Source organism: Lissotriton helveticus, chromosome 6, assembly GCF_964261635.1.
Source record: "Lissotriton helveticus chromosome 6, aLisHel1.1, whole genome shotgun sequence".
Taxonomy (NCBI): Eukaryota; Metazoa; Chordata; class Amphibia; order Caudata; family Salamandridae; genus Lissotriton; species Lissotriton helveticus.
Genome location: NC_136067.1, coordinates 1,463,102,597 through 1,463,120,527, shown reverse-complemented (window position 1 = coordinate 1,463,120,527; position 17,931 = coordinate 1,463,102,597). Strand labels below are relative to the sequence as shown.

Sequence of the window (17,931 nt, the reverse complement as noted above, 5' to 3'; positions counted from 1 at the left end):
ACAGAGGTTATTAAAAAGGGGCAAACGTAAGTAAGTTTACATGGGTAAGGGGTTATAGAGAAGTATTAAGTGTAGAGGGCTAAAGGGCAAGGAGGTAAAACTAACGTGCAAGGCGGTAAGAGGTTAAGGGTGTAGAGTTTAGTTCAAGGGGAATACTCTTACACACAACCCCTTACACCCCTACCCTAACCCTTTGCTTGTAACCCCTCATATGTACACCCTTAGTCTCTTACCTACATGAACCGGTTATTCGTTTTAAAAAACTGGAAGGTAAAAGACAAGGATAATGTTGAAACAATGACACAGAAACGAAATAGTTATAAAAAGGGCTTACCCACAGAATGATTAGGAAATAGTAACCAAGAAAAAAGAGGTGGGAGACAAACAGCAGGTGACAACATTGCATATGTTTGCAAGGCCTGAGCCATATCATCTTGTTTCACTACTAATCAAATGACAACATAAATATGCAGGCAGAATGATCTTCTCTGCAATAGTAAATGTCCCTTGCAGAGATACTAGACAACATACTGATCTAGACATGCCACTAATGAATTGCCAACAAAGCAATGAACAGCACAAATATTTTAGATACCAAGAAGGCCTTTGATCACCTACACTGGGATTTTTTTTTTTATGGACTACAACGACCAACAACTAACATGACCACTATTTCTACTTTTATTAAAAAAATAGGTGCTACTTTTAAATATGGCCCATTAGGCAGCAGTCTCTAGAACTGACAGCTTGTCTAGTCTGATAAACCTATACATGGAGGCTGATGATTATGCCCCCTAGCTCTGATCTTTCATAGTATGTCCATTCAACCCTTCACTAAGGAATTTCACTCAAGATACACTCTATGCGGTTTATAACTGCGATAAAACCTTTGACACTGTTTTTTAGCCTGATCATAGTCATGGCTGGGGGATAGGGTATCAAACTGGTGGAGATCCAAATCGAACACGTTTCTACACATAATATACAGTGGCTAAATTCTACATCCACCGTTGGAGGGTAGAGCATTGAAGAATCATAGGATCACCAAACAAGTTGGATAGCGCTCAGGGTAAATATGCTCAAATTTTTCAAAACCAACTACGTCTGACTCCTGAAAGGATGCAACAGTGGGTTTAGGAAAAAAAAACTGAAAAATCTCCTAATCTCCTTGAAGGAGGAGTTGTGGGAAGGTTTTGTGTGATCAAACGGATCATTCAAAGTGTATTTCGAGGTTTTCCCTAAATGGTTTTCAAATTTAGGTTGGGCTTCCAGTGTTCGCACCACAGACCCTTTAGAGCCCTGAGATTTCTTTGTCTAGATCTCCTTCAATAGACTGGCACTCCCCAAACTGGCAGTTAAATTACTGGACAACTAGCAAGGGCCTGATACTGCCCATGAAACTCATGTTAATCCAAAAGAAATATTGCTATTAGCTTGTGCATCTGAAACATTTCTGGAAACCACGACGTGTTTATTGTATTAGTCACCCTTGTTCAAATATGGAATGGCTGTTTATTTCTCCAATTGTACAAGTTTTATGGAGGCAACAGTATAGAAGACAATGCATCACTTCCAAATATCTTCTCTACCCAAGGCTCGCAGCAACTGGCTTCATAACCCAAAGCAGTATGCCAAACAATTTTACTTGAATTGCAATGTTTGGTCATGTAAGATCATACAAGTTAGCTGCTCCATCTCCATTGCATCTTCTAGATGAACCTTTAAAATTTGAGATTTTACTTCAGAGAAGAGAACAAATGTATGCAGTTGCGAAAAGCAGAGGACTGCTGATTCCTTTTACTCCTCAAGAGCATGGCATGTTAAGGTTTTTATCACTATTTCTGAAACACAAATGACAATAATTTACATTTATGGACCCAGAAGTGGTTTAAGTGTATACAGCGGTCAATAACATTGAAAGAATTTGGCACATCTGTTCACAAAATGTATCAAGTTTGCACAAGAACCAAGCAAAACATCTCAACGCAAGTCAACACTCCATTTTTATAGAACTTTAGGCAAAATATGGCAGTTACAGGTCAGGAGTGAATGTGCCCCTTAGGTCATGTTAGATGGCATCAGGAGGTGTATCGATTGTATACATGACAAGACCAAAGTTTCCCTCTAAAAACGGACTTTAGTAATAGTTAAACTGCCCCTGACAGTTCCACGATTCCACTAGCAAATCAAGAATAGCTAATCAATCTCTCTCCTCCTGGAGACCTGATAGCTTCACTGTACCCAATGCAGCGAGTTAAGTGTGCCAAGATCCATATCATGCAACTTAGCTGAGGCGAGAACACAAATTGCTCCTCCAACCAAATTTGATCGGGCCAGCCCAGTGCAAGTCTAGGTTCCATGGGTGCTTGCTTTCACATATAACATTCTGAACTGTTAATATACCTAATACGAGCAGCTGCTCCAGTTGGGATGATGTTCAGAAAACACAAGGACATGTGGAGTTGCACTTTGCTGAAACTTGTTATTGGGCAGTGTGTGCTGCCACTGTCTGTTGGTAATGGGGTTGATTTTCACTTGCGCCAGTTTTCTATATAGGAAGACTGTTGTGGAAATGGCCTGTCTGGGCCAGACTCTGTACACTTGACAGGAATTAAAACAGCAGCATTAATTATTAGACTAAAATACTAGACGTTAATATGTACACATAAGAGTGGTTAACATTCTTGTTGACCTACATTCTTGCAGTATTTGCTCGGTGCATCAGCCTTCACGGGTTACAATTTTTGTATGTGTAACCACAAGACCCAGAGGAGATCTGGGATAGGGGATCTAGAGGCACGGGGTAATGGGAGCTGGCAGCCTCCGTCAGATTATTAATCACAAATGGGGCCGCTCCCAGCTGGATGTCCTAGATGCTACAGTTTCTTATATTGTGAGTGCAGCCATCACACAAAAAATGAAGGACTTGTCTCACACACACCATTGTGTCATGCTTCATCATTGACCAGTCCTCGTCCTCTAGAAACTTGGTTTGGTAAAGGGCAGGCATACACCTGACGACAGGGATGCACTTCTAAACTATGTGGGGGCTCTTACATACAAAAAGTGAGTTAAAAGGCCATTATAGATATTAAAACTAATTTGACATGACTGGTATCTATATGGTATTTAAAATAAGTGATCGGTGTATTGGGGATTCTATTGTCCCCCCACCAAATGCAATGTGCTCGGCATGTTTCTGCCTTGTGGCCCAGTAGTGTCTGCGGCATTCATCAGGACCTAGAGGGAAATTGGCGGGCTCCACTCTTACCAGACTATGGTGAAAGAGTTTCCACTGTGTGGGGTGAAAATTCACACTCCACTGAAATACGGCTTGAATCTAAAGCCTGGAATAAAAACACAAATAAACAACGTACAGTAAAAATACTAAAGTGCTGTTTTACCATGAAAGATGGTATTATGATTTGGTTGGCAACTCGGGTTATAGGCCTTGTAAAGGCTTGGACACACCTGGGAATAAAGCCTTTCTGGTAACAACAAGAACATTTGCCAAGTTCGAGAGACACAAATGATTGACAATATCCTAACTCTCAACCTGTTAAAGTGGTTATATTAAGCAAAAGACACAAAAATAATGGACGGGATGCAGAGTAAATCAAACATTCACCCGCAGTCAAGAGATCTGGGTTAAATCCATCTCTCTTTTGCTCATCATGCCACCCCAGCTTAGACCCAGCCATATGCAAATCAGTCTTGACCGTGTGCCTCATGGGACGAGTCCAGCCCGAACTGCCAAGCCAGTTCCTTCCTGGACCAGAAACAAGCATCCTGGGACCAGTTTCGGGGCATCACTCGTCATGAGCCAGGCTACCTTGAATCCAGTGGCACAGTGAGCCCTGGACCCACATCTGAGTATACCCAGCTCACTTAGTGCGAGAAAGCAAAAGACACACAGATGATGGACTGAATGCAGAGTAAATCAAATATTCACCCCCAGTCAAGAGATATGGGTTAAATGCATAGTTCTTTTGCTCACCATGCCACCCCAGCTTAGACTCAGCCTTTTGGTAAAGTTGTTATATTAAACCTGAACTATCAATTTAAATGAAGGGACTGAATGAAAAGAATGTTGGGGGGGGGGGGCTCAGTTTCATATAACTAGATATTAACATATGTTAGAGACCTAAAACAGTAACCAATGGCAGACGCATATCCCTGTTCAAATATCTAATGTAGTCATCAAAGTATGTAATACGTTACTTTAGGCGATTACTTGCCATGGTGTGCTCTAGACTCCTGCTTCCAAAGACTGTCTGGGGGAGGGGGCTTAGTTTCATATAACTAAATATTAACATATGTTAGAGACCTAGATATTAACATATGTTAGAGACCTCAGACAGTCTTTGGAAGCAGGAGTCTAGAGCGCACCATGGCAAGTAATCGCCTAAAGTAACGTATTACATACTTTGATAACTACATTATGTATTTGAACAGGGAGATGCGTTGCCATTGGTTACTGTTTTAGGTCTCTAACACAGACAACAAAACAATTGCAATGTCCGAGCTACCACAAGTTGCAAGCGACTTGCAGTGGGACAAAAACCATTCAGAAGAGTCCCTTCCCTTTTTTAGGACAGGTGAACAGATCATTCGGATATACATTTTAGTTGGAGTAAGCATTAGAGCGTTCGCAAATGAAAACATTTTAAAAAGCATGGATGTCTATGCCCCATCTTAAATCAGTGTATATGTCAATGGGCTGTATTAAAGGGTGTACCTCTCACGACCCCCAGTTCACTGAAAAAGCATAAACCCTTTGACTGCGCAAACATTAGCAAGACATGTCCATTGAGATTCGTGGCTCGTGCGCATGATATAAACAACGTCATGAGAGCTGATTGTTACACACACACTTTCACATATAAATGCACACACATTTTAATAAGGTATTTAATCGGAAACGACTTGTTACCTAGCCATGACCCATACTTGGCTGGGTGGAGTGCAGATTACGGGTTATGGAGAGTTCAATAACATGCCGATACAGTGGTGGGTGTGGAGCCCAGAACCGCCCCCGCGGTGTAGAGGGGGCAGTCTGAGAGTCAACATGCAGTTAGTTACCTCAGATGGAAGGTGGGTCTGGAACTTTCTAAAGTCCAACCCATATTCCCTCCACTAGGAAGGGGTTGATTCAGAGACCCAGATTAGCCTCCACGAGCACGAATAAAGCCCCGCCCCGCCACTGCAGAGCAGTGTGTGCGAAGTCGTAAGCATCTCAGCAACACACCAGGGCAGTGTGTGAGGACCCTAGCATCCGCATAGCCCCACCACAGTAGGCACAGAAATCAGTGGGAAGTTAGCAGAGAGAAGCAGTAGGACCAGAGGCAGTCCAACCCCAGCCCCTGCGGAGCAGATCGTCTGTCAAAGGGCAACAGCAACACAGAACCGTAGACCAAGGAATCGGTGGGAAGAAAGCACAAGAGCAGCCGCGCGAAGTAGACAGGTGGAGGTGGGTACGCAGCCCGGGACCACAACAGGAACAGCAAGCAGTGGATGCAGAGTCCAGCCCTGCTTCTGTGAAGCGATGGGCAACTACAGCGGCCCTCTGCAGGTAGAGCAGCACTCACCTCAGTCTTATGGACCCCGGGCGGAGGTGCAGGCCCGAGGTGAGAGTTGCAGGCGAACCCGATTTGTCGTCCAAGCAGGAACCGCGGAGATCAGCCTGAGCCCTGCGCAAAGAAGGGGTTCTCTGCAACCGTGGTACAGGGTGGGGCCTAGGCCCGGGCTGAAAGCCGCGGTGCTCCGGAGCAACGGGAGGGAGGGATAGTCAGAAGGGGGCCCCGCAGGAGGTGACGCGCTCGTAACGCAAGTACGGACCGGGTGGCTCTTCCCAGCGGAACGCACCAACGAACCTGCTGCGGGGCGGAGTCGATGCTCAGACTTCAGCCCGCCTTAGGGAACAGTTGACATGCTTCCACCAATCCTGTGCAACCGGGCAATAGGACACTTCCGGCTGCCAGGGGCACCGGCTCATTGAAATGGAGGAGTAAAGTTACACACCCCTTGAAAAATCAGCATATCTGTGCTATCGTTACTAGAGTCGCCTACTGACAGAGGGCGGGACGTGCAGCAGCTCAAGACAGCGCCACGGGGGCACGTGCACTTTCCGATCTCCTAGAGCCAATGAGCTACTCTAAAGTATTTTCCCAACCAATAACAAGCTCGTGTTTAGTCTCTAAGGCAAGGCAGCCAATACAAAATTGAGGTGAGCGTCCCATTCCAATCCCATTTGCAACCCATCCTTAACAAATCCATGAGCACCAAAAGTTTTCAATACTAAAAGAATATGTTTCCAACTACTTGATTGGTTAGGAATATTTGAAGGACTACAAGCTACTGCGGCACCACACAGTCCTTTTTACGAGATAACACACAATAGGCTTCCGTACAAGGCATAAAATAACCCCGGCTGACAAAAAAATTCCAGTCTCTATTTTTCTTAACAGGTGGTCTCAGTATTAAGAGTGTGGTTTCGACAGCGCGAGGCCATCACGGAGACATACTGCAATTTCAAAGCTTACCTTTTACACTACTAGGACAAAACCTGTACATTTTTTAGATCTTAGATGAGAGCGATTAGTTACGTTTTTGAGCTAATGTTTGGAAAAAAATGGTAGATTTTTCAAAATATATATAAAGCTGTTCGAGTGCAAAAAATAACGGTGTTGGGAAGGTTTATTACTATTATTATTAACTTGGTACATTGCAGCAATGACAGTTATGAATTAGCCATGTAGAGGCATTCCACATTGACAACGTATTTTTAACATAACTGCTGGCAATCGTTAATGATGTACTGAAGTGATCACCGCTGTTAATCTTTGCTTATGGTGGGCACTTGTATAATCTTATCTGATGTGGTAACTATTAGATCTCTTATATAAGTAGTTGCTAAGGAGGATTTTCATTGAACATATGTGGCTCTTAGTATAGAGAAGGTTGGATACTCATGTAATATTTGTAGATGGTTGACAAAACTTCTTTACGTGTTATCACATGTATGCACTACACTCCCCATGACGATATCTGAATTTTCATAAAAACATAGAAAACTATTTCAGTTTACGAAAAGAAAACAATTTAATTTCTAATAGTAAGTATAACTTAACCACAACCATAGTGGCACTGTTTCACTACTGTGGCCCTAATATACATGCTCAAATGTCCGTGTGGCTCATGATACATAGGCCACACAGAAAGACAAATACGCACACGCATCCTAGAGCACAAGAGTAACATTCGGACCAAAAACACGAGATCTACAGTAGCAGCCCATTTTCTGGAGAAAAACCACTCAGTGGCCCAGTTGATATTCTTGATTCTGGAGCAGATCAAACCCACCAGATACAATAAAAACACACTCCTCAAACAGGAGAACTATTGGATTCGCTACATGGCGACGATGCAACCGAACGGGTTGAACGATAGGATGGAATTCCTATGTTACCTGTGATAGTAACCTTTACAGTACATCACTGTTCATGTCTGGATAGTTATTGTGAACCATGTCACATGTTTTCATTGAGAGTACTATACCATTTATGTTTTATTTCCATGATGCATTTTCATTGCCAAACCATTTTACTTGTTTTCATTGATGTTTCATGCTTATTTTATCATCTAACATTTTTCACGATGCATTCTCCTTGTGCCACACTGCACGTCTCTTTGTCGCATTTTCGTTGCACCCTCGTGGTCGACTTTATTCAACACTCTAACATTCACGAGCACCTTACACCACTCCAAGATGGCGCCCATAACCGGGGCTCCAGTCCTTCTTGGATGTCACTTATTTGATTTAACATTGACGCGGGACGTTTTCACTTTATCGAGTTACACGTATGGAGGAGCACCCGCATGGAACCTCAGCGGAGTTAAACCATAACCCAGTAAGTACCGTTATGGACCCTCTCTTCCTTAGAATCAAACCGGTAAATATCCCTAGCGCTAACTAGCTGCACCCGTTTCTTTCAGGAACACGGATGTAACGGTAACGGCTACCGTGAGTTACTTCACCTTTTCTATTACCAAGCACGCATGTTCATAATAACTCTAGGCTTTTATGCTCACGACCCTTTTTTCCCCGCATGGTTCACCTATCAGGCATCACGTTCTTTTGTACGAAGATTTGTCTACCTACACCCGCACTTTATTAGGCATCAGCACCCGGGCATAGTACTATCGTTTCACGCACGTTTTATCGTTATTCAGTTTATACACCAGTAACCTGGCACATTCACGCCTTCTAACCTACGTGTTCACATTATCTAGACATTTGTTCACATTATTTAGATCTCCAGCACTGTGTCTGTTCACGGTCACCATCACAACTTCCATTGAACTATGTATGTACGTACAGTTTAGACTCCACAGCAACAAATGAGGCTGACAGCCTTTCATGTCTTTTTTCTCTCGTAGAGTAATCCCCTGATGAAGGGCTGAACGAGAGCCCGAAATGCATTGGGAACGTTAAAAACAATCATAAATGCCATTTGATGAAAAGTTTAGCAGTATTTACAACCATGAATTCAATGTGTTGATACAGAGATTATAATTTCAAAGACTTTGAGTATATACTTGTGTTTTCAAAAAAACTTTATTAAAATCATCAAGCGCACAAAGACTTGTTCTTCCTGCAGTGCTTAGAGGAGACTACCCCCCTGTTGGGGTAGCTTTGTAATAGACTTCGTGCGCACACTGTTGCCATGCACCATGTCATCCATAGCGTACAGTGTGCGCATGACAGTGGAAGCATAGGGAGGGCCCAGCATGTGCCCCAAGCCACTATTCCCATTGGGCTGAATCGCCCTGTTGCCTTGTTTGAGGCCCCTTACCTTCCTTCCTGCAAGCTTTTTATGGTGGGGTCCCCTCCATGAAAAGGTTGGCAGGAAGGAAGATCGTAATCCCCATAGCAATGCCAATGCCAGCACCACCTCCATACACCGCTGTTTTGCCCATGCCATATTATGATGCAACCGCTCCTACCGCAGCAGTCTCATCTACGGCGGTAGACATATCCCCGAATATGTTGTTGCAAGTGCGTGCAAAATCAGAGGAAATGTACACACATGCATGACATATGTGGGGATAAGCCTTGGGCACCATGTACCCTATCGCTAGAGTGTGGCAATCTGTGCACAGTCCAGTAAATGGACATGCCACCTATGGAATTACCTGCATTCCGGCACCCACAGGGTCATAGTCTTTGGGGTTCAGCTGCTGCGGTATAGGGGGGACCTGGAGAAAGAGATCCACTCCGGAGACTGTTGGGGAGAAGCTGATTGGGGTAAGTATGCACCCCAAACCTATTGTTTCCGACGGCTCGAGTCAGGCGGTCAGACCACCGCGGTCGGGTCGTTAGAAACCCACACCGTAATCCGGACGGCGGGCGCAGATCCCTGAACTCCCCATGGATATTGTTTTTCTCCGGCCTCCATCTCGGTGGTCGGAGAAAGGCTGTCGGAGTTTGCAGTCTTTCAGCAGTCGGTCGGAGTACAGGATGCATGCATCATAATCCGGCGGTCGAACCAACCGCTTCAGACAAGACCACGGCGGTCGGACCGCCTCCTACAGGACAGCGGAAGCTGGTCTGACATGCATCGTATTCAGGCTGTTGAAATGTAAAATCTGATTCTCTCATTTTTTATTAAGCTGTGCCTCCTCCATTTTTCACCCCTGTCCTGCCTTCAGCCTGGCTCTCTCCTTGATACCGCACCTGCATAAACATTGGTAAATAATCTAGATTGGGGCATTTTAGGCTGTGTATACATGCAGTCTCAGCGCAAAAGAACAGCTGGCGTCTGCACGGTGTTTTTTAAACAATGGTTAAGCCTTAGATAAAGTTTACACAGATAGCCTATCTTGTTGTGCTGCTTCAGGTCTCGACAGTTACATAAGGCACCAAGGCTGTTGATTCTTACCAATTGTTTCGTTTGTGTGTTCTTCCCTAAGCTCTATTTACCTCTGGGTGTCCCTTGCTTGTGATCTTTGCTATAAAAACCCATGTAACCATCGTTCAGTGTGCTCTCTCCTTGAGCATCTCTATGGTGCTTGTCGGATGAGGCCCCCATTCATGAATGCTAATAAATGACCTATGGTTTGTATTTCGCTCCAGTGTTGAATACTCCTTACTTGTTAAGAACCCGTGGACAAAGTGGTGACCCTGCACCAGTGGGTTATTAATAATCCGCTCCACAAATTGGCGCCAAAATGTGGGGCCCCATCAAGGGCTTGCAGTCGGACCAGCGGAGGAGATCGGGTCGGTAAGACGAACTTCGCTGAGAGGTGAGAGACTAGTGTTGCTGGTGGTCCAAGGTGATTTTTCAGCTCTCCGACTCAGATCTTCCTGGCGGCTGCTGGCTTTGACTGGGGCTCTCGGATGGTCATTCTTTTGGATCAGGGAGGATCGACAGGTGGGAGTCGAAGACTACACATAAGGTAAGTCTGTAGTGAACTGGTTCATTCGGTTAGAATTTGTTTTGTATTTGCCTTGGCATTTGTTTGATATCCGTTCGGAATCTGCTTGGAATTTTGGAATTTAGAATCTGGTTTAGAACTTGCTATTTGTTTTGGCTAACATTTTTCTTTACAGGTAATGTGAGAATATTTTTTATTTCTCTCTGTTTATAAGTTTTTTATATCTTATATAACATGCCTGTTCTTAGTACGCTTTAGAAGTTTTGTTGTTGCTGCTACGATAAGCAGAGCATTTTGGGAGCAAGTCAGCCAGCGCCACCAGAAGGTATGCCAAATTTTGAGATGTACATCAAATATGGTATTTGTCTCATCATGTATAATGCATTGTGGGACAAATGTACAAAAGGGGATCCCCAGTTGCAATGGTCATTAGAGGGGACAATGGACCCTCACAAACTCGAATATTTAGAGAAACGATTGTTTTTAAAGAAAGTTAGGCCAGCTATGTTTGACAGTTTGCATATGTGGAGGAAGGAAGTAAAGGAGCGACAGCTTAAGGCAGAGAAGGTACAAAGGAAACGGGAAAGTAAGACAGAGTATCAGAAGTATAAGGAATTGAAGGATAAGGAAGTTCAGGAGTAAAAGGAATGTTTAGATAGAGAGCATAGATTATTAATATCTAAAGAATATATAGTTAGACCAACAGTAGCAGTTCAGGTCCACCAAGAAGATGTGGATTCAGATATTGATGGATTATTGATTGAACAACCCTGCCCCCATATATACCTTTAACACCTCTTCCCCCTGGATCACCAAATGTTGTTCCCCCTGTACCTCTGGTTCCACCTCCTTTTCTCGCTGTTGTCAAGCGCCCTATTTTCCAACCAGTACCGGTACATCTTTTACCCCCCCATCCCAGGCCACTGCGCCCCCATACCAGGCCACTGCACCTCCATCCCAGTCTACTACATCCAAAATGACTCATTATCCTGTACTTTCTGTATCTGTCCTTACTCCTTGAATTCTTCGTTCTACTGTATCTCAATCATGTCAGGATGTGATAAGGTTGATGTTATTACATTGGTTGAGTGATTCAGAAATGGAAGTAGGAGAAATGATAGATCAGATACAGGATTTTTCTAACGGCGAGCTTCTCTGTCGCATAAATAAGCTTTCTCATAAACTTATGGTCCAGTGGGAGATGACTACAGGACAGAATGGCCCTGATGGTGCTAGAGCTATTAATCAACAGTGTCAGATAGGAGCCTTCCCTGTAAGTAGGATTAACATTGCCATAGCAACGATAATTGGATATCGTAATGAACTCTTTTCCTCTCCTCGAATAAGACCTGTGAGGAAGGCCGCACTACAGTTCATTCCTGAAAGAGGGAATGCAGATAATGATGACCCCAATAGTCCTGATGCTAGAGCCCTTTTTTTGTACAATTGGAAATATACGCCCTGGAAAAGTACGGATGTACTCACTTTAAAAGCCTCTTTACCAGACGTACGGAAAAATACGGATTTTATGTTGATGTACAGGCAGCCATTGATTCTTGTTTAAGACCTTAGCAGATATCGATATGTTTTTTGGTATGATCCTGCCATCAGATATGTGGCGACTTACCCGGAAACAGGATCATGCTGTTGACTTGGGAGGAGACTGGGCTGCCATAGTAGCAGCTGATAGGGATAGGAAGCCTGGTAAGAAACCTAGTCAGCTCATACTGGATCTTCCTGGAAACATACTCACTTATATAAAAACAATAGTCCCGGCAAGGAAAATAGATTGGGCACCACTCAATGCTTGTAAACATAAACAGGGAGAGGCAGTCCCTTATTTCTTTACTTGCTTTTAGGAAGTGTTCCACACAATAATAGTGGGCAAGATACATTTACACCTACGGGTGCACATTTATTTGTAGATTGATTCGTGGGAAATGCACTTCCTGAGATATTGGTTTTCTTAAAAAATTCTGAGAGTACATGGGCTTCAGTACCCCGAAAGCTATATTAGATATGGCTCAGTATTATCAGAATCAGGTGACCACTGAGCAAGAACGAAAAGAAGGAAACCTAAAAGAATTGAAAACTAAGGTGATGATGGTCCAGGCCTATGGACCTCAAGGTCGAGGCCGTGGTCAAAATTATGGTCAGAATTATAGACAAGCACCTCCAGTAGGGCCACCGCGTAGACAAACTCCACTAGGGCCGGATCAATGTGCTTATTGTAAGGAGAAGGGACATTGGCGTTCCGAATGTCCTGTTTTAGCTGCTGGTGGGAGAGGAAGGGGACAAATGAATGGTAGTCGGGGGACTTCAGCTCCCTGACAGCAGCCACAGCCGGTTCAAGCTCCAGAGACAAATAGGTCAGGAAATTATTTTGATCAACAAAATAATCAATATTCTATGGAGGATTGGGAATCAGAGGAAACTGTGGGAACACATTTTGCCTAGGACAGCGTAGGACAAGGAGGACCAGTTGAGATACCTGTAGACCAATTGGAATGTGATTCCGCACTCGAGTGTAAATTCGATGGTGTATTTTTGATTATTTGAGATTTGTTTCAATTGTTTCGGTGGTGCGTAGGTCGGTTACCCTACTGAGCAATAGGATAGTATTATGATTGTTCCATGTGGTTCCTGTCACTCAAGAATCACCCCTACCTCGCACTCCTTTATATTTTCATTAAAAAGTGACTCCAATCAGGTAAATATGTTCATTCTGTTTTATTTTCAATTTTCATCATTATTTTTAGTATTCATGATTTCTTCCTTGTATATTGTTATCATATCACATTGTAATCATTATTATATCTCCCAATGCATTTCAAGCAATAATGCCCTTCCTCAGGGGATTCTTTCTCTGAAAAGGTTAACATAAAGAATATTGAGCGTCTGAAATAAATGTTAGTGTTTTTTACAATGTTATCTCACTGTATATGCAATTTTAAAATGATCCACGACCTTTGTGATAAATGAATTTTAAACGGAACGTGAGACTTCTCAATGATGTGTAACCTTATAACCCATGTGTGAATGCAGCCACCAAAAAATACGTGGGCGGCAAACTAACCTTTGTTCGAGTGTCAATAACTTTCGAAATAAAGTTATACTTCGAAATCACGATCTGAAAAATAAATAAAGTGCCCGACCGTCAATTCTGCTAGTTCAATGCTAACATGATTTGTAAAATCAAAGTATCTCCCGACGGCGTTTTACCTGAGTGACTCGCGGTCTTCTCATATCGGTATTCTTTCAATGGCGTTTTCAGCTTCCGATCATGTGACCGGACGTCACTTCATATGTAACGTGAAGCGCGTAGACATTAAAGACGGACTATATCTTGTCGCTCGTGTGTATTAAAAATAAATGTAGGACGTCGTGCCTAAAACGGGTGCATTCAGGTCGTCTAGAGTCTCCAGTTTAAACATGCAATTATTTACATATGAACGGCCGTGGATGTAGGCGAGTGTGTGTATAAATCATAGCCAAACTGATTAGGCAATCAACATTACACGTTAATTTGGATAAATAACAACTTTGAAAAAACTGAGGATATTTAGGTACATTGTATCTGAAACTTCTTCACACTTCAGATTGTCTTTTACAATACTGTATTTTTGAAGGTAACCCGTAATTGTAACAAGCAATTGAACCCATGGTTATAAAAAACAATTAAAGTCCAATTTCTCATTGAGCCCCGATGGGTTCATGGTATTCAAGTAATTGATCCAGAAGGTTTCTCTCCTTAATAGGTGACTAGGATTGTCTCTTCCTGGTAAGATTGGCACCATTTCTAGAATGCAAAATCGCAGTTGACTTACATTGTGATTCGCCTCATTAAAATGTACTGAGATTGGTGATTTTTGATTCTTTAGTCAAATGTTACTTTTATGTTCGATTATTCGAGTTTTTAATTTTCGTTGTGTTTTGCCAACGTATGATTTCCCACACGGGCATCTCAACATGTAAATGAGGTTCATTGAATCACATGTTCCTGTGACTTTCAATTTGATCGGTGTTCCTTTTGTAGGATGATTGATGATATTAGTTTTTATAATTGCAGAACAATTTCCACAATTGTGACATGGTAAAGTTCCTTTGTAGGTTTGCGTGACTTCGTTCGAAGTCTGTTTGATCAGTTCTTTAACATTTTTTGTTCTCTCATAAGCAAAAATGGGATCTTTTTTGAAGATGCCTTTGAAATCCTCTTCCAAGGTTAAAAGTGGCCAGTGTTTTTTGATGCTTCTTTTTATTTTCCCACTTCTGGTGGAGTATTTTGATACGAATACCATTCTCTGGTCCTCCTCCTTTCTTTTTTGTGTGAGTAAGTGTTTTTGAAATATTTATTACTAAGGTTTCTGACTCCTGACTCCTTGTATCAGAAACACAAAGAAGAAACACTGAACAAATTAAAAAACGAGGATATCCCAACAACATCTTGGAATCCGCGGCGGAAAGAGCGGACAAATTACAAAGGAGACACTTACTCACACAAAAAAGAAAGGAGGAGGACCAGAGAATGGTATTCGTATCAAAATACTCCACCAGAAGTGGGAAAATAAAAAGAAGCATCAAAAAACACTGGCCACTTTTAACCTTGGAAGAGGATTTCAAAGGCATCTTCAAAAAAGATCCCATTTTTGCTTATGAGAGAACAAAAAATGTTAAAGAACTGATCAAACAGACTTCGAACGAAGTCACGCAAACCTACAAAGGAACTTTACCATGTCACAATTGTGGAAATTGTTCTGCAATTATAAAAACTAATATCATCAATCATCCTACAAAAGGAACACCGATCAAATTGAAAGTCACAGGAACATGTGATTCAATGAACCTCATTTACATGTTGAGATGCCCGTGTGGGAAATCATACGTTGGCAAAACACAACGAAAATTAAAAACTCGAATAATCGAACATAAAAGTAACATTCGACTAAAGAATCAAAAATCACCAATCTCAGTACATTTTAATGAGGCGAATCACAATGTAAGTCAACTGCGATTTTGCATTCTAGAAATGGTGCCAATCTTACCAGGAAGAGACAATCCTAGTCACCTATTAAGGAGAGAAACCTTCTGGATCAATTACTTGAATACCATGAACCCATCGGGGCTCAATGAGAAATTGGACTTTAATTGTTTTTTATAACCATGGGTTCAATTGCTTGTTACAATTACGGGTTACCTTCAAAAATACAGTATTGTAAAAGACAATCTGAAGTGTGAAGAAGTTTCAGATACAATGTACCTAAATATCCTCAGTTTTTTCAAAGTTGTTATTTATCCAAATTAACGTGTAATGTTGATTGCCTAATCAGTTTGGCTATGATTTATACACACACTCGCCTACATCCACGGCCGTTCATATGTAAATAATTGCATGTTTAAACTGGAGACTCTAGACGACCTGAATGCACCCGTTTTAGGCACGACGTCCTACATTTATTTTTAATACACACGAGCGACAAGATATAGTCCGTCTTTAATGTCTACGCGCTTCACGTTACATATGAAGTGACGTCCGGTCACATGATCGGAAGCTGAAAACGCCATTGAAAGAATACCGATATGAGAAGACCGCGAGTCACTCAGGTAAAACGCCGTCGGGAGATACTTTGATTTTACAAATCATGTTAGCATTGAACTAGCAGAATTGACGGTCGGGCACTTTATTTATTTTTCAGATCGTGATTTCGAAGTATAACTTTATTTCGAAAGTTATTGACACTCGAACAAAGGTTAGTTTGCCGCCCACGTATTTTTTGGTGGCTGCATTCACACATGGGTTATAAGGTTACACATCATTGAGAAGTCTCACGTTCCGTTTAAAATTCATTTATCACAAAGGTCGTGGATCATTTTAAAATTGCATATACAGTGAGATAACATTGTAAAAAACACTAACATTTATTTCAGACGCTCAATATTCTTTATGTTAACCTTTTCAGAGAAAGAATCCCCTGAGGAAGGGCATTATTGCTTGAAATGCATTGGGAGATATAATAATGATTACAATGTGATATGATAACAATATACAAGGAAGAAATCATGAATACTAAAAATAATGATGAAAATTGAAAATAAAACAGAATGAACATATTTACCTGATTGGAGTCACTTTTTAATGAAAATATAAAGGAGTGCGAGGTAGGGGTGATTCTTGAGTGACAGGAACCACATGGAACAATCATAATACCTGTAGACCAGTCAGGACCCTATATAACAACCACCATACTTGGGCAGCATCAGAAATTTTTAGTGGCTACAGGGGCGACACATAGTGCGATATCTCAGAACTGGTCCCTGGGACACCCTTGTCTGGCCAAGTAATTACATCAACAGGATTTGATGGAACACCAACTCCTAGCCCTGTGCCCCAAAAACTACCTTTGCGGGTTAAGAACTTCATTACTACAGCCCTCTTTTTACTTCCCCCACATGCTCCAGATAATTTGATAGGGCTAGATCTTTTGAAATATTCCCATGCTACTGTACATTTTTCCCCATCTGGAGTAAGTGTCATTTTTGGGAAAAAGACATTGCCTAAATAACATTATTTTTCTTTATGTTCGGACCTTGATTCTGTTCCTTCATGTGTTTGGGCTACTGCTGACACAGATGTGGGGAGAATGGACATTTCCCCAGTACACTTACAGGTTCAGGAGGATGCTTCCTTACCAAGGATCCCGCAATATAAAATACCAAAGGAAGATGAGGATGCGCTGATATCTATCATTCATGACATGATACGTACAGGAGTTGTTGAGGAAGTTTCCTCTAACGTATGCAATAGCCCCACTCTCCCCATCCTAAAACGGGGCGATGGAACAGGGGATAAGATTTACAGATTCGTGATTGATTTAACAGAAGTCAACAAAATAGTGATTCCTCAATATCCTGTCGTCTTCGATATTACGACCTTGTTGACATTAATCCCACCTACAGCCACTGTATTTTCCGTTATTGACCTCGAGAACACCTTTTTCTCTATTCCTATACATGAAAACAGTAGATATCTATTTGGATTTTCATTACGGGGCCGCTCATTTAGATATTGTAGGGCTCCACAAGGCTAAACAGAAAGTCCTAGCATTTACAGTCAGGCACTTAAACAACAGTTGGATGAACTCCTTTTGCCCCCAGGAGTTACACTTGTGCAATATGTCAATGACATTTTGTTGCCAGCAGACACAGTTGCGCATTGTAAAGAGGCCACTCTCTCCCTATCACATTCATCATCTTGCCACTAAGGGACATAAAGCGCCTCTAAGAACAAGCTGCAATATTGCCAGTCTGAGGTCACTTATTTGGGTCACCTCCTGTCTATGGAAGGCTGCACTCTGACTAAAGACAGGATTCAAACTATCCTAAGAATTCCTATTCCAAGTACTCAAAAAGAAGTCAGGGCACTTATTGGTATTACTTTCTACTGTAGACAGTGGATCCCAAACTGTTCACTTATCATCAAACCTCTTTTGTCCCTTG

At 42.2% G+C, this 17,931-nt stretch overlaps 1 protein-coding gene across 5 annotated transcripts in view; it reads right to left on the bottom strand.

The window, feature by feature from the left end:
• Positions 1 to 6,046, bottom strand: part of TAB2 (TGF-beta activated kinase 1 (MAP3K7) binding protein 2) — a 247,110-nt gene extending 241,064 nt beyond the window's left edge. For 4 of the 5 annotated variants that reach the window (XM_078649270.1, XM_078649269.1, XM_078649267.1 and 1 more), the window contains exon 1: positions 5,589 to 5,855. The gene's annotated coding sequence lies outside the window, so the exon portion shown is untranslated. The other variant, XM_078649268.1, reaches the window with a different exon arrangement.
• Positions 6,047 to 17,931: the final 11,885 nt, after the last annotated feature.